Source organism: Nothobranchius furzeri, unplaced genomic scaffold (assembly GCF_043380555.1).
Source record: "Nothobranchius furzeri strain GRZ-AD unplaced genomic scaffold, NfurGRZ-RIMD1 Scf151, whole genome shotgun sequence".
NCBI classification, from domain to species: Eukaryota; Metazoa; Chordata; class Actinopteri; order Cyprinodontiformes; family Nothobranchiidae; genus Nothobranchius; species Nothobranchius furzeri.
Window position 1 is genome coordinate 12,501 of NW_027223167.1, and position 12,500 is coordinate 25,000.

Consider the following 12,500-nt stretch of genomic DNA (forward strand, 5'->3'; position numbering starts at 1 on the left):
TCTCGGAACCGGGGCCGGCTGGAGCCCTCCGATGTGAAGCCCGGAATGCTGCTCGACGGTGGGAAGACATCTGCCAGTTCGCCCCTTACCCATCTCTGGTTCGACGATGAGCTTCCCTACTAACCCGAGCATGGTCATCGCTCGCACCTTCCAAAACCTCCAGGGGCGCAGGCACTTTTCGTTTACTTACCATAAGGCGGATCTCCTCAAGCCTTAAGCAACTAGCGCAGGCTCTCGGCAGCACTTTGAAAATTTTTCAGCCGAAATCTCGAACGTCTGGTAATCCCAAGGGGGGACTTTGAAATTTTTTCTGCACTCATGGTCATCCGACAGAGGGACTTTGAAAATTTTCCTGCACTCATGGTCATCCTACGAGGACACTTTGAAAATAAACACGACACTCTGGTCATCCTGTGGAGAGAGGACAAGAGGGTGGATCACGGTGGGACTGCCGTGACCCTAAGCTACTATTGAGGCATCAACCTGGGATGAGCTGGGGTCTGACATCCCCCTGTTGCCATGGAGGTCTAAAGGATGACCATTAGTTGTGGTTCTCGCCCCGGGACTTGGGTCAGAGTACAGCCGAAGTGGAGCACTTGTGTCGGACTAGGGAGGCTGTGCCGTGCCCCCTGGAGGTCTAAAGGATGACCAGTAGTTGTGGTTCTCGCCCCGGGACTTGGGTCAGAGTATAGCCCAAGTGGAGCACTTGTGTCGGCCTAGGGAGGCTGTGCCGGGCCCCCTGGAGGTCTAAAGGATGACCATGAGGTCAAAAGGATGACCAGTAGTTGTGGTTCTCGCCCCGGGACTTGGGTCAGAGTATAGCCCAAGTGGAGCACTTGTGTCGGACTAGGGAGGCTGTGCCGTGCCCCCTGGAGGTCTAAAGGATGACCAGTAGTTGTGGTTCTCGCCCCGGGACTTGGGTCAGAGTATAGCCCAAGTGGAGCACTTGTGTCGGACTAGGGAGGCTGTGCCGTGCCCCCTGGAGGTCTAAAGGATGACCAGTAGTTGTGGTTCTCGCCCCGGGACTTGGGTCATAGTATAGCCCAAGTGGAGCACTTGGGTCGGACTAGGGAGGCTGTGTCGTGCCCCCTGGAGGTCTAAAAGGATGACCAGTAGTTGTGGTTCTCGCCCCGGGACTTGGGTCAGAGAATAGCCCAAGTGGGACACTTGTGTCGGACTAGGGAGGCTCTGCCGTGCCCCCTGGAGGTCTAAAGGATGACCAGTAGTTGTGGTTCTCGCCCCGGGACTTGGGTCATAGTATAGCCCAAGTGGAGCACTTGGGTCGGACTAGGGAGGCTGTGTCGTGCCCCCTGGAGGTCTAAAGGATGACCAGTAGTTGTGGTTCTCGCCCCGGGACTTGGGTCAGAGAATAGCCCAAGTGGGACACTTGTGTCGGACTAGGGAGGCTCTGCCGTGCCCCCTGGAGGTCTAAAGGATGACCAGTAGTTGTGGTTCTCGCCCCGGGACTTGGGTCAGAGTATAGCCCAAGTGGAGCACTTGTGTCGGACTAGGGAGGCTGTGCCGTGCCCCCTGGAGGTCTAAAGGATGACCATTAGTTGTGGTTCTCGCCCCGGGACTTGGGTCAGAGTACAGCCCAAGTGGAGCACTTGCGTCGGACTAGGGAGGCTGTGCCGGGCCCCCTGGAGGTCTAAAGGATGACCAGTAGTTGTGGTTCTCGCCCCGGGCCGTGGGTCTGAGTATGGCCCAAGTGGGACACTTGTGTCGGACTAGGGAGGCTCTGCCGTGCCCCCTTGAGGTCTAAAGGATGACCAGTAGTTGTGGTTCTCGCCCCGGGACTTGGGTCATAGTATAGCCCAAGTGGGACACTTGTGTCGGACTAGGGAGGCTCTGCCGTGCCCCCTTGAGGTCTAAAGGATGACCATGAGGTCAAAAGGATGACCAGTAGTTGTGGTTCTCGCCCCGGGACTTGGGTCAGAGTATGGCCCAAGTGGTGCACTTGTGTCGGTCTAGGGAGGCTGTGCCGGTCCCCCTGGAGGTCTAAAGGATGACCAGTAGTTGTGGTTCTCGCCCCGGGACTTGGGTCAGAGTATAGCCCAAGTGGAGCACTTGTGTCGGACTAGGGAGGCTGTGCCGGGCCCCCTGGAGGTCTAAAGGATGACCAGTAGTTGTGGTTCTCACCCCGGGTCGTGGGTCCGAGTCTGGGCCGAGTAGAGCACTTTGGTCGGCTACCGGGGGGTGTGCCGTGCCCCCTGGAGGTCTAAAGGATGACCAGTAGTTGTGGTTCTCGCCCCGGGACTTGGGTCAGAGTATAGCCCAAGTGGAGCACTTGTGTCGGCCTAGGGAGGCTGTGCCGGGCCCCCTGGAGATCTAAAGGATGACCATGAGGTCAAAAGGATGACCAGTAGTTGTGGTTCTCGCCCCGGGACTTGGGTCAGAGTATAGCCCAAGTGGAGCACTTGTGTCGGCCTAGGGAGGCTGTGCCGGGCCCCCTGGAGGTCTAAAGGATGACCAGTAGTTGTGGTTCTCGCACCGGGACTTGGGTCAGAGTACAGCCCAAGTGGAGCACTTGTGTCGGTCTAGGGAGGCTGTGCCGGGCCCCCTGGAGGTCTAAAGGATGACCATGAGGTCAAAAGGATGACCAGTAGTTGTGGTTCTCGCCCCGGGACTTGGGTCAGAGTATAGCCCAAGTGGAGCACTTGTGTCGGACTAGGGAGGCTGTGCTTGCCCCCTGGAGGTCTAAAGGATGACCAGTAGTTGTGGTTCTCGCCCCGGGACTTGGGTCAGAGTATAGCCCAAGTGGAGCACTTGTGTCGGCCTAGGGAGGCTGTGCCGGGCCCCCTGGAGGTCTAAAGGATGACCATGAGGTCAAAAGGATGACCAGTAGTTGTGGTTCTCGCCCCGGGACTTGGGTCAGAGTATAGCCCAAGTGGAGCACTTGTGTCGGACTAGGGAGGCTGTGCCGTGCCCCCTGGAGGTCTAAAGGATGACCAGTAGTTGTGGTTCTCGCCCCGGGACTTGGGTCAGAGTATAGCCCAAGTGGAGCACTTGTGTCGGACTAGGGAGGCTGTGCCGTGCCCCCTGGAGGTCTAAAGGATGACCAGTAGTTGTGGTTCTCGCCCCGGGACTTGGGTCATAGTATAGCCCAAGTGGAGCACTTGGGTCGGACTAGGGAGGCTGTGTCGTGCCCCCTGGAGGTCTAAAGGATGACCAGTAGTTGTGGTTCTCGCCCCGGGACTTGGGTCAGAGAATAGCCCAAGTGGGACACTTGTGTCGGACTAGGGAGGCTCTGCCGTGCCCCCTGGAGGTCTAAAGGATGACCAGTAGTTGTGGTTCTCGCCCCGGGACTTGGGTCAGAGTATAGCCCAAGTGGAGCACTTGTGTCGGACTAGGGAGGCTGTGCCGTGCCCCCTGGAGGTCTAAAGGATGACCATTAGTTGTGGTTCTCGCCCCGGGACTTGGGTCAGAGTACAGCCCAAGTGGAGCACTTGCGTCGGACTAGGGAGGCTGTGCCGGGCCCCCTGGAGGTCTAAAGGATGACCAGTAGTTGTGGTTCTCGCCCCGGGCCGTGGGTCTGAGTATGGCCCAAGTGGGACACTTGTGTCGGACTAGGGAGGCTCTGCCGTGCCCCCTTGAGGTCTAAAGGATGACCAGTAGTTGTGGTTCTCGCCCCGGGACTTGGGTCATAGTATAGCCCAAGTGGGACACTTGTGTCGGACTAGGGAGGCTCTGCCGTGCCCCCTTGAGGTCTAAAGGATGACCATGAGGTCAAAAGGATGACCAGTAGTTGTGGTTCTCGCCCCGGGACTTGGGTCAGAGTATGGCCCAAGTGGTGCACTTGTGTCGGTCTAGGGAGGCTGTGCCGGTCCCCCTGGAGGTCTAAAGGATGACCAGTAGTTGTGGTTCTCGCCCCGGGACTTGGGTCAGAGTATAGCCCAAGTGGAGCACTTGTGTCGGACTAGGGAGGCTGTGCCGGGCCCCCTGGAGGTCTAAAGGATGACCAGTAGTTGTGGTTCTCACCCCGGGTCGTGGGTCCGAGTCTGGCCCGAGTAGAGCACTTTGGTCGGCTACCGGGGGGTGTGCCGTGCCCCCTGGAGGTCTAAAGGATGACCAGTAGTTGTGGTTCTCGCCCCGGGACTTGGGTCAGAGTATAGCCCAAGTGGAGCACTTGTGTCGGCCTAGGGAGGCTGTGCCGGGCCCCCTGGAGATCTAAAGGATGACCATGAGGTCAAAAGGATGACCAGTAGTTGTGGTTCTCGCCCCGGGACTTGGGTCAGAGTATAGCCCAAGTGGAGCACTTGTGTCGGCCTAGGGAGGCTGTGCCGGGCCCCCTGGAGGTCTAAAGGATGACCAGTAGTTGTGGTTCTCGCACCGGGACTTGGGTCAGAGTACAGCCCAAGTGGAGCACTTGTGTCGGTCTAGGGAGGCTGTGCCGGGCCCCCTGGAGGTCTAAAGGATGACCAGTAGTTGTGGTTCTCGCCCCGGGCCGTGGGTCTGAGTATGGCCCAAGTGGGGCACTTGCGTCGGACTGGGGAGGCTCTGCCGCGCCCCCTGGAGGTCAAAAGGATGACCAGTAGTTGTGGTTCTCACCCCGGGTCGTGGGTCCGAGTCTGGCCCGAGTAGAGCACTTTGGTCGGCTACCGGGGGGTGTGCCGTGCCCCCTGGAGCCATGGGAGTGAGCTCCAGCAGACTGGTATTTTTCGGAGAACCAGGCCCACACTCCTCAGACTTTGTGCCCAGGGACAGGCCACCAAAATCGGCCGCGGCTCGTGCACTTTGCCCCTGCGTTTCTCCCAGAACCAGAGCCGGAAAAATCCCAAAATTGATGCCCAGAGATAGTCGACTCTGCCTGGAATAGATTGCCACCCAAACCCGCCAACTCACGCTGGTTTTCCGATGGCCTCACCTACTAACCCGAGCATGGTCATCGCTCGCACCTTCCAAAACCTCCAGGGGCGCAGGCACTTTTCATTTACTGGCCATAAGGCCGACCGCCTTAAGCGTTAAGCGATAAGCGAAAGGCTTAGTTTGGACTTAGTTTTTGGAGCGACGAGGTCGCCGTTTTGTCAATTCTGAACCGATTTTCACGCGGTTTTCGACTGCCTGCGCCTGGGGAGCCGCCCAGAAGCCCCAGGCAGTGTTCTGGGTGGACTTCCGGACCGGTCCGGACCCGGTACCGGCCGGGGGAACCGCACCACGCCTCTCGGGCGTTTCTACACCGATTTTCGCGGGGTTTTCGACTGCATAGACGGGGCCACCTGCTGCAGGGCCCGAGGGAGGGCCTTACTGAGCTGGGTCCGACGCAGGGCCCGGTTCCTGGAGCCCGCTGGGGGGGGGGGGGGGTTCTCTAAGGCTCACGGCGGGCTGCTGAGGGGCCGGATCGGATGCAGACAGGCGCTCCTCTGCCCAGGTCTTTGCTCCCCTGCCCCACTAGGAATGGAAGACACACTGCCAACAGCTTCTGGAGGGTGATGGGCCCTGCTGCAGACCAGGTCCGACCCAGGTTTCAGCTATCCCACCCCGCAGGGACTTAAAGACACACTGCCATCAGCTTCTGGAGGCTGCTGAGCTCTACTATAGAGCAGGTCCGACCCAGGTTTCAGCTCCTGCAGCCCACTAGGACTTAAACACACACTGCCATCAGCGTCTGGATGGTGATGGGCCCTGCTGCAGACCAGGTCCGACCCAGGTTTCAGCTATCCCACCCCGCAGGGACTTAAAGACACACTGCCATCAGCTTCTGGAGGCTGCTGAGCTCTACTATAGAGCAGGTCCGACCCAGGTTTCAGCTCCTGCAGCCCACTAGGACTTAAACACACACTGCCATCAGCGTCTGGATGGTGATGGGCCCTGCTGCAGACCAGGTCCGACCCAGGTATCAGCTCCTGCACCCCGCAGGGAATTGAAGACACACTGCCATCAGCTTCTGGAGGCTGCTGAGCTCTGCTATAGACCAGGTCCGACCCAGGTTTCAGCTCCTGCACCCCGCAGGGAACTAAACACACACTGCCATCTGCAACTGGAGGCTGCTGAGCCCTGCTGCAGACCAGGTCCGACCCAGGTTATGGCTCTCCCACCCCCCTGGGACTTAAACACACACAGCCATCAGCTTCTGGATGGTGATGGGCCCTGCTGCAGACCAGGTCCGACCCAGGTTTCAGCTCCTCAACCCCGCAGGGACTTAAACCCACACCGCCATCAGCTTCTGGAGGGTGATGGGCCCTGCTGCGGGCCAGGTCCGACCCAGGTTTCAGCTCTCCCACCCCGCAGGGACTTAAACACACACAGCCATCAGCTTCTGGGGGCTGCTGAGCCCTGCTGCAGACCAGGTCCGACCCAGGTTTCAGCTCTCCCACCCCGCAGGGTCTTTAACACACACACTGCCATCAGCTGCTGGAGGCTGCTGAGCTCCGCTATAGACCAGGTCCGACCCAGGTTTCTGCTCCTGCACCCCGCAGGGAATGAAAGACACACTGCCATCAGCTTCTGGAGGCTGCTGAGCCCTGCTGCAGACCAGGTCCGACCCAGGTATCGGCTCTCCAACCAGGCAGAGACTTAAACACACACACACACACACACACTGCCATCAGCTTCTGGGGGCTGCTGAGCTCTGCTGTAGACCGGGTCCGACCCAGGTTTCTGCTCCTCCACCCCGCAGGGACTTAAACACACACTGCCACCAGCTTCTGGAGGGTGATGGGCCCTGCTTTAGACCAGGTCTGACCCGGGATATAGCTCTCCCACCCCGCAGGGACTTAAACACTCACTGCCATCAGCTGCTGGAGGCTGCCGAGCTCTGCTGCAGACCAGGTCCCACCCAGGTTTCTGCTCCTGCACCCCGCAGGGACTTAAACACACACTGCCACCAGCTTCTGGAGGGTGATGGGCCCTGCTGTGGACCAGGTCCGACCCGGATATCAGCTCTCCCACCAGGCAGGGACTTAAACACACACTGCAATCAGCTGCTGGAGGCTGCTGAGCTCTACTATAGACCAGGTCCGACCCAGGTTTCAGCTCTCCCACCAGGCAGTGACTTAAAGACACACTGCCATCAGCTGCTGGAGGCTGCTGAGCTCTTCTATAGACCAGGTCCGACCCAGGTTTCAGCTCTCACACCAGGCAGGGACTTAAACACACACTGCCATCAGCTGCTGGAGGCTGCTGAGCTCTGCTATAGACCAGGTCCGACCCAGGTTTCAGCTCTCCCACCAGGCAGGGACTTAAAGACACACTGCCATCAGCTGCTGGAGGCTGCCGAGCCCTGCTGCAGACCATGTCCGACCCAGGTTTCAGCTCTCCCACCAGGCAGGGACTTAGAGGCACGCTGCCATCAGCTTCTGGAGGCTGCTGAGCTCTGCAGTAGACCAGGTCCGACCGAGGTTTCAGCTCTCCCACCCCGCAGGGACTTAAACACACACTGCCATCAGCTGCTGGAGGCTGCTGAGCTCTGCTATAGACCAGGTCCGACCCGGGATATAGCTCTCCCACCCCGCAGGGACTTAAACACACACTGCCATCAGCTGCTGGAGGCTGCTGAGCTCTTCTATAGACCAGGTCCGACCCAGGTTTCAGCTCTCCCACCCCGCAGGGACTTGAACACACACTGCCATCAGCTTCTGGAGGCTGCTGAGCTCTGCTATAGACCAGGTCCGACCCAGGTTTCTGCTCCTCCACCCCGCAGGGAATTAAAGACACACTGCCATCAGCTTCTGGATGGTGATGGGCCCTGCTGCAGACCAAGTCCGACCCGGGTTACAGCTCTCCCACCAGGCAGGGAATTAAACACACACTGCCATCAGCTGCTGGAGGCTGCTGAGCTCCGCTATAGACCAGGTCCGACCCGGGTTCCTGCTCCTGCACCCCGCAGGGACCAAAACACACACACTGCCATCAGCTTCTGGAGGCTGCTGAGCTCTTCTATAGACCAGGTCCGACCCAGGTTTCAGCTCTCCCACCAGGCAGGGACTTAAACACACACTGCCATCACCTTCTGCTGGCTGCTGAGCTCTGCTGCAGACCAGGTCCGACCCAGGTTTCAGCTCCTGCACCCCGCAGGGAACTAAACACACACTGCCGTCACCTTCTGCTGGCTGCTGAGCCCTGCTGCAGACCAGGTCCGACCCAGGTTTCAGCTCCTGCACCCCGCAGTGGATTAAAGACACACTGCCATCAGGTTCTGGAGGCTGCTGAGCTCTGCTGCAGACCAGGTCCGACCCAGGTTATGGCTCTCCCACCCCGCAGGGACTTAAACACACACCGCCGTCAGCTTCTGGATGGTGATGGGCCCTGCTGCAGACCAGGTCCGACCCACGTTTCAGCTCTCCCACCCCGCAGGGGATGAAACACACACTGCCATCAGCTTCTGGAGGCTGCTGAGCTCTGCTAAAGACCAGGTCCGACCCAGCTTTCAGCTCTCCCACCAGGCAGGGAGTTAAAGACACACTGTCATCGGCTTCTGGAGGGTGCTGAGCCCTGCTGCACACCAAGTCTGACCCAGGTTTCAGCTCATCCACCCCGCAGGGACCTAAACACACACTGCCATCAGCTTCTGAGTGGTAATGGGCCCTGCTGCAGACCAGGTCCGACCCAGGTTTCAGCTCCTCCACCCCGCCATCACCAGCTGGAGGCTGGCTGCTGCTCCTGCACCCTGCCATCAGCTGCTGGAGGCTTCTGTTCCTCCACCCCGCCATCAGCAGCTGGAGGCTGGCTGCTGGAGGCTGGCTGCTGCTCCTCCACCCCGCCATCACCAGCTGGAGGCTGGTTGCAGCTCCTGCACCCCGCCATCAGCTGCTGGAGGCTGCCTGCAGCCCCTGCACCCCGCCATCAGCTGCTGGAGGCTGGCTGCAGCTCCTGCACACCGCCATCAGCTGCTGGAGGCTGCCTGCAGCTCCTGCACCCCGCCATCAGCTGCTGGAGGCTGGCTGCTGCTCCTGCACCCCGCCAGCAGCTGCTGGAGGCTGGCTGCTGCTCCTCCACCCAACCATCAGCTGCTGGACGCTGGCTGCTGCTCCTGCACCCCGCCATCAGCTGCTGGAGGCTGGCTGCTGCTCCTCCACCACCCAACCATCAGCTGCTGGACGCTGGCTGCAGCTCCTCCACCCCGCCATCAGCTGCTGGTGGCTGGCTGCAGCTCCTTCACCCCGCCATCAGCTGCTGGTGGCTGGCTGCAGCTCCTTCACCCCGCCATCACCAGCTGGAGGCTGGCTGCTGCTCCTGCACCCCGCCATCAGCTGCTGGAGGCTGCCTGCAGCTCCTGCGCCCCGCCATCAGCTGCTGGAGGCTGGCTGCTGCTCCTGCACCCTGCCATCAGCTGTTCGAGGCTGGCTGCAGCTCCTCCACCCCACCATCACCAGCTGGAGGCTGGTTGCAGCTCCTGCACCCCGTCATCAGCAGCTGGAGGCTGCCTGCTGCTCCTGCACCCCGCCATCAGCTGCTGGAGGCTGCCTGCAGCTCCTGCACCCCGCCATCATTTGCTGGAGGCTGGCTGCAGCTCCTGCAACCCGCCATCAGCTGCTGGAGGCTGGCTGCTGCTCCTCCACCCCACCATGACCTGCTGGAGGCTGGCTGCAGCTCCTTCACACCGCCATCAGCTGATGGATGCTGGCTGAACGCTGGAGGCTGGCTGCTGCTCCCACACACCGCCATCAGCTCCTGGAGGCTGGCTGGCTGCTGGAGGCTGTCTGCTGCTGCTCCTCCACCCCGCCATCACCAGCTGGAGGCTGGCTGCTGGAGGCTGGCTGCAGCTCCTGCACCCCACCATCAGCTGCTGGAGGCTGGCTTCTGCTCCTCCACCCCGCCATCAGCTGCTGGGGGCTGGCTGCTGGAGGCTGGCTGCAGCTCCTCCACCCCGCCATCACCAGCTGGAGGCTGGTTGCAGCTCCTGCACCCCGCCATCAGCTGCTGGAGGCTGCCTGCTGCTCCTGCACCCCGCCATCAGCTGCTGGAGGCTGCCTGCACCTCCTGCACCCCGCCATCAGCTGCTGGAGGCTGGCTTCTGCTCCTCCACCCCGCCATCAGCTGATGGAGGCTGCCTGCTTCTCCACCCCGCCATCACTAGCTGGAGGCTGGCTGCTGGAGGCTGGCTGCAGCTCCTCCACCCCGCCATCAGCTGCTGGAGGCTGCCTGCAGCTCCTGCACCCCGCCATCACCAGCTGGAGGCTGGCTTCTGCTCCTCCACCCCGCCATCAGCTGATGGAGGCTGCCTGCTTCTCCACCCCGCCATCACTAGCTGGAGGCTGGCTGCTGGAGGCTGGCTGCAGCTCCTCCACCCCGCCATCAGCTGCTGGAGGCTGGCTGCTGCTCCTGCACCCCGCCATCAGCTGCTGGAGGCTGGCTGCTGCTCCTCCACCCAACCATCAGCTGCTGGACGCTGGCTGCAGCTCCTCCACCCCACCATCAGCTGCTGGACGCTGGCTGCAGCTCCTCCACCCCGCCATCAGCTGCTGGAGGCTGCCTGCAGCTCCTGCACCCCGCCATCAGCTGCTGGAGGCTGCCTGCAGCTCCTGCACCCCGCCATCACCAGCTGGAGGCTGGCTTCTGCTCCTCCACCCCGCCATCAGCTGATGGAGGCTGCCTGCTTCTCCACCCCGCCATCACTAGCTGGAGGCTGGCTGCTGGAGGCTGGCTGCTGCTCCTCCACCCAACCATCAGCTGCTGGACGCTGGCTGCAGCTCCTCCACCCCACCATCAGCTGCTGGACGCTGGCTGCAGCTCCTGCACCCCGCCATCAGCTGCTGGAGGCTGGCTTCTGCTCCTCCACCCCGCCATCAGCTGCTGGAGGCTGCCTGCTGCTCCTGCACCCCGCCATCAGCTGCTGGAGGCTGGCTGCTGCTCCTGCACCCCGCCATCAGCTGCTGGAGGCTGGCTGCTGGAGGCTGGCTGCAGCTCCTCCACCCCACCATCAGCTGCTGGACGCTGGCTGCAGCTCCTCCACCCCACCATCAGCTGCTGGACGCTGGCTGCAGCTCCTGCACCCCGCCATCAGCTGCTGGAGGCTGGCTTCTGCTCCTCCACCCCGCCATCAGCTGACGGAGGCTGCCTGCTTCTCCACCCCGCCATCACTAGCTGGAGGCTGGCTGCTGGAGGCTGGCTGCAGCTCCTCCACCCCACCATCAGCTGCTGGACGCTGGCTGCAGCTCCTGCACCCCGCCATCAGCTGCTGGAGGCTGGCTTCTGCTCCTCCACCCCGCCATCAGCTGACGGAGGCTGCCTGCTTCTCCACCCCGCCATCACTAGCTGGAGGCTGGCTGCTGGAGGCTGGCTGCAGCTCCTCCACCCCGCCATCAGCTGCTGGAGGCTGGCTGCTGCTCCTGCACCCCGCCATCAGCTGCTGGACGCTGGCTGCAGCTCCTCCACCCCGCCATCACCAGCTGGAGGCTGCCTGCTGCTCTTCCACCCCGCCATCAGCTGATGGACGCTGGCTGCAGCTCCTCCACCCCGCCATCAGCTGCTGGAGGCTGGCTGGCCGCTGGAGGCTGGCTGCTGCTCCCACACACCGCCATCAGCTGCTGGAGGCTGGCTGGCTGCTGGAGGCTGGCTGCTGCTGCTCCTCCTCCCCGCCATCACCAGCTGGAGGCTGGCTGCTGCTCCTACACCCCGCCATCAGCTGATGGAGGCTGCCTGCTCCTCCGCCCCGCCATCACCAGCTGGAGGCTGGCTGCTGGAGGCTGGCTGCAGCTCCTTCACCCCGCCATCACCAGCTGGAGGCTGGCTTCTGCTCCTGCACCCCGCCATCAGCTGCTGGAGGCTGGCTTCTGCTCCTCCACCCCGCCACCAGCTGCTGGAGGCTGGCTGCTGCTCCTGCACCCCGCCAGCAGCTGCTGGAGGCTGGCTGCTGCTCCTCCACCACCCAACCATCAGCTGCTGGACGCTGGCTGCAGCTCCTCCACCCCGCCATCAGCTGCTGGTGGCTGGCTGCTGCTCCTGCACCCCGCCATCAGCTGCTGGTGGCTGGCTGCAGCTCCTTCACCCCGCCATCACCAGCTGGAGGCTGGCTGCTGCTCCTGCACCCCGCCATCAGCTGCTGGAGGCTGGCTGCAGCTCCTCCACCCCACCATCAGCCGTTGGAGGCTGGCTGCTGCTCCTCCACCCTGACATCACCAGCTGGAGGCTTCTGTTCCTCCACCCCACCATCAGCAGCTGGAGGCTGGCTGCTTGAGGCTGGCTGCTGCTCCCCCACCCCGCCATCACCTGCTGGAGGCTTCTGCTCAGCCACACCGCCACCAGCTGCCTGTGGTGAACCGCTGACGACCAGCCCAGGCCCACGTCTCACCTCTCCCTGCCCGCCCTGGATGCACAACCACCCACCCAGGCTCAAGTTTCCCCCTGCCCGCTGCACGTCCAGCCGGCCTCTGCCCTGTCCCCTCTCTCACCAGCATCACATCCAGGCTCATCAGGCATCCCCATGCCCGCAGCCTTCTCCCACCCACACTCAACACCACCGAACCCAGGATCAGGCTCCACCATCCCCGAAGACTTCTCCCACCCTCACTCAACACCATCACACCCAGCATCAGGCTCCCCCAGCCCCGCAGCCTTCTCCC